General features: G+C 34.4%; 1 non-coding gene across 1 annotated transcript; it reads right to left on the bottom strand.

The window, feature by feature from the left end:
• Positions 1-4,888: 4,888 nt before the first annotated feature.
• Positions 4,889-4,962, bottom strand: TRNAT-GGU (transfer RNA threonine (anticodon GGU)). The gene has a single exon. It is a non-coding gene; the product is annotated as a tRNA-Thr (tRNA).
• Positions 4,963-5,196: the final 234 nt, after the last annotated feature.

The following is a 5,196-nucleotide window of genomic DNA, read 5'->3' as shown; positions in this document are numbered from 1 at the left end:
TTGTGTAGTGGTCATTTCAAAGGTGCACCGTAATCATTTTATAATGAACATTTCTAATGAGATCAAACCCATCGAAATTGGACCATGGCTTAACAGGCTGATGTCTTGCTTGAGAATAAGACCTGATTCAACCTAAAACTGGATTCCACATGTCATTTAATCAGACATGATAGGGGAAAATTGTTTGAAAAGGAAGCTATTCAAAGGAAAATATATCGTTATGGCGGTGATAAGGTCGTCTTACAAATGTTTGATAACGGTACTTTAACGGGTGACTCCCATTCTGCAGAATTTATGAAACATATGTTCGCGTATCCCGTAGTGTCACTGGCAAAACATTTCTTTTATGGATGATGGTACTGACAATGGAAAATCTCTTCGAGAGTTAGGATATCCGCCTAATCGATGGGTCTACATGCTTTCCAGAATTTAAAGCCATTAATCAAGTATGGAACGTTATGTAAAGAAAAATAGCAGCTCGCTGTCATTTGCTGGAAAACAGGCAAAGCCTACTCCATGCTCTAAAGGAGGTATAGAATGATCTATCCTTGCTCAGGAGTGTTTCATGGATTTGCGATTCGTACATCATATCTTTTGGTCATTGGTCATTATTGATCATTAATTTATGTTAGATATTGAGGAAAACGTAGCTTGCCATGTTTCTCTCCATTCATGTACGGTTTTTCCTATATTTGCAAAAGTGTGGATTTTCTTTAAGGTTTGAATACACATACACACACACACACACACATATATATATATAGCTTCCATATTTCTTGTATGCCCGAAGCAAGCATACATCTATATGACAATTATTTATAAGGTCTACTGACAGCTTAAGTTAAACTCTTATTGTCCTATCTTCTCTTCGGTTCGCCTCACAACCAAACTTCAGTACTTCTCTGGATTTAAGTGGCTCTTCCATCAATTTTTTCTTCAAGCATTGTATTAAATATATCAAATTTTAAATAATTTACTCAACCTCTAATAAGACAATTTTGGAGTAACTTTATTTTCTTTTCAATATTGTTGCGGGCGTACGCAACAATATTTTAATTCGAAATAAATTTAATGCACAAGTCCAATAAAAAGTGAATAAAATTTATTATTATCACAACAAATAAAACAAAATGCTTAAATTTCTTCAGAGATAATCGTACAATATCTCAATATCTTACAGTAGTTATCTTCTAAACTACTGAAGCGTTCAACAGAACTTAATTCAAAACAGAGAAACGTAGAGAAAGCTAATCCAATCTCGCCGCGAATTCGCTACAGTAAACGACAACAGTTTCCTAAGCAACTGAGCTGAGATGTTCTCTCTCTGGCTTTTATATCTTTTTAATCGGCCGCACGAGAGAATTCTAGCAATTTCTCGAAAGCGAAAAGAGTAGAATTATGGTTACAATTAAATACACTAGTCAAATACATTTATTCGAATTAAATATAAATTAAAAGAGATATTTATTTATTAAATGCGCGTGCTCCTGTATTTTTAATTTTCCGGCTTAGCTTTCTCTTAATATTCGTCACGTGCTTCACTGCACGGGGAATAAAACAATTTAATTTATAATTCTACTAACATTAGGTATTTAAATACCGAATCCGTAACAATATCAAAGCCTCGAAAGGTTTGGGTCATGATATATAGAAAGAAGCACATGAATTTCCAACGTAAATTAAGATAACATTCAACCAAATTAAACTACCGTTGTTTCTACAGAAAAACATAACCTGAGTTCGAATCCCGGCTGATAGGCTGACTGCACGGCTGATTTTCGTGGATGTCTCTATGGGTAACGTGTATTTGAGCCTTAAAACGTGCTTAACAAAGGCATTTTATCCTTTAGGTAGATAGCCCTTGAGTTGATTTGGATTAATTAATTAACCTAAACCTCGCTGTATTTTGAGAACTGTGAATTTTATGGCAATAAGCGGGAAACCTTTATGACAGCAGGCAGGTAGAGTTCACCTGATATGCCGTAATCAAACAAACAGTGCTTTTGCATCGGTTTTAATATAAATTTAATAACTGCCGAATGGTTAAGGCTACTGATTTCTTCTTGTTTCGTTCTGCATGTGATTGCTGGCTTAAATGTTTGTTCCTAATGTTCTCCTGTCGTAAATACGAATCAATTTACTTCATAAAATCTTTCACGAAATCATCTCTCCTCAGGTAATCGCCTTTTGATTGCTTTGCAATTAAACCCTCAATATCGTGTTACGTGTGATCGATATTGTATTTCACATGCGGTCGATTTAGCAAAGACAAATCTTTGAACAGCAAAAAAAAAAAAAAAAAAAAGAGGTTTAAATTTTTTTTTTTTTACTGAAGGTCTAGTTTTGCCCTTTTTGCTGTCTAAGATATGCGACAATTCCCCGAATTTTAAATTCCACAGAATTTTGCAAATAAAATTGTAGTTATGTTTGCTGTTCCTGATAATACTACTTTTTCACCGGATTCGAACCTCGGATAGAATTACCAGTGTTCAGCGACTTTCTGCCGCTAGTGGTCCCGGTAGTGTAATGTGATAATAAGTTATAAAAGAAAAATGTAAAAGAAGAAGACAGAGAGACACTAAGCTATCAAAATCTCAAAATCAAAAATGTGCATAATAAAATAAGTAAACATTTAAAGAAAAAAAAAGAACGTTTTTAGCATTTCCAGCGGAAAGTATACTTCTTTATCGTTATCTTCTTTTAGGCCAATTTAAAGTAGATGCTAGAATGAAGCTGTTTAGTTTCAATTAGCGAAATATAGGAAATATTTTTAATACTCTAATCTTTATTCTGTAAAGAAAATCTTCTCATTAACCACTTAGACCAATATACATATGTATCCAATGTACCTATACCACCAATGTACCTATGTATGAAACTTTTTATTAATTGTATACTGAAGCATATATATGCACACGCCCTTGTTTGGCCACGTCAATATCACATATTCTAAATTAATATATTCCCGATGCAGCCCTTTCAGGAAGTCGCCAGGGTTGTGTTGTTCTAAATAGGTGCGGGTACCGGACGACACCCGATTTGTCATATTAAGCCGTCCGGGTGTCCGGGCTCTGCATTCACCTGTCACTTGTAAAGAAAATCTGTATTAGTAATTAATTAAAATCCTTTTCGTTTTATATGTTTTCTGGAATCATTCTTTTACTTCGTTTCACGTAAAATAGTCACCATGGATGACAATCTCCTCTCCCCCTTTTCAAAATCAAATATATTTTAAAAAGCTGCTACATTCATCAAAAATAAAGGAAAACAGAAGGGAAGAGTATGCTCAAATAATATACAAACTACTGGTGAACTGAATCATTTGAGTCACATAAACACTGTAAACACCCTTCTGTCATAGAATAAATTAAAAGCTACAGATGTTCCGAGAAATGTACAGCCTTTGTTTCGAAGGCATTTTACTTGCAGATATTTCTTCACGTGTTCAACATATTTTTTAAAAAAAGATATTTAAGCGTTTTTAAAACTATATGAACAACTTCATAGCAAGAAGGGAACTTATGAAGACCATTAACTGCCAAATTAATCATACTGTCAAAACTGTATCTTTTTTCAATATAATCAAAAATATCAAGTCACAGCTGCGTTTTTCTAATAAAAAGCACCGTATCTGAAGCACTGTTTTAAATTTTCTTTTAATATGTCTGATATATATATATATATATTTGTTCAGATGTTTTTCACATTTATTGTATATAGTTTGTCACTAGTCATTCCTATTCACGTTAATTAACATTAAAAATATTTAATTTTAAGATGCACAACTAACCCAAACGCAGTTTCCCAAACTAATACCGCTCAATATCAGATTATCCACGAATTACAATGCACCGCATAAGATGGGTCTCTATCCACAAAACCATTGCTGCATAATCAGTATTCTGGTCCTGGCAGGATACCAATGGGGAATAGGTGCGCCACTAAGCAGTCATGTCCAGTAGTTAGTCGCAATGTAGCCACAGCTCCAGGACAAGGCCTATCAGGAATATTGTCCTAAATAGTCTTCAACCAATTCTTTGTAGAATTTCAGCACAATAAGTCTATATGGCAGTTAGAAGCCGAAATGTGTTTAATAGTACGTTTAGTAGTTGAAACAAAATCTCATTTTTAAGCATCTGTAGAACCATGGATCCTTTTTTTAGCAAATTAATTACCTTTACTTCAGTATTCTTTTTGTATGTGTCTTATCTATATATATTATTACGTTACCTTGTTCATGCCAAGTACCTTGCAACTGAAAACGAAATAGAAAAAAAAAAAAAAAAGCAGAACTTCACTTACTTGTCGTTTTTCCCTTGACTCATTCACCGACAAGACGTTTGACGCGGCTTTGATCCCAGGTCAACAGGTTGGCTCCATGGGTGGTTTTTCAGACGTGCAAAGTGATTAAAAGTCAATTTCTGGTAGAAACCATCCATGAAGTTATTCCTTCCCACAGGCAGATAACCCACATATGCTTTACTATATTCAAATTACCATAAACTTTTGTTGACGTTTTCTTTTTGAAGCTCAAATAATTTCTCCAGAATCATTGTTTCTCGTCGGCAAAATTTAAAAGTTCTACTCTGAAATTAAGAAGACTTGAAAAGAGTTGAAATTCGGTTGGTGGAAGGAAAGAAATAGACAATGGCTTTCTGTTGATCCATGAAATTTGCAGACGAGGACGGTTATTGAGATGAGATGGTCATTTAGTAAATATTTTTAATTTGCCGATGAGATGGTCATTTAGTAAATATTTTTAAATTCGGATTTTATTTGTCCTTGCTCTCTTCTTTAAACTCAACTTTCTGTTAAAATATCTACAAAATGAAAAGCTGTAGAGACATTAGGGATTTTTTGGAAGCAGGTAAGATGAAAAATTAGGAAATGCCTTCGCCGGGAATCGAACCACGGGCCTCTGGAATACCAGCCCAGCGTGCAGAACCACTACACCACGAAGGCACGCTAGGAAAGTGGGAGAAATACCTTATAAAGCATTCTCGTTGAAAGACATAGAAGTAAGAAAGCAGCTTATAGAAAAAAAACCTTCAAAGATTGTACGTCTCACATGCAGAAACATTTACGAAACTAACTGTGTTATGCTGAAGATTTTCTCTCTGATATTCAGATTAATGAATCTACACTACTGAGAAAGTAATACACGTATCACTGCAATCGAACTGAAAGACTCTTGCC

Source organism: Stegodyphus dumicola, chromosome X2 (genome assembly GCF_044657685.1).
Source record: "Stegodyphus dumicola isolate Sdum_Otavi_A_Nest chromosome X2, ASM4465768v1".
In the NCBI taxonomy this organism is placed as follows: Eukaryota; Metazoa; Arthropoda; class Arachnida; order Araneae; family Eresidae; genus Stegodyphus; species Stegodyphus dumicola.
This window is presented reverse-complemented; position numbering and strand designations above follow the sequence as displayed.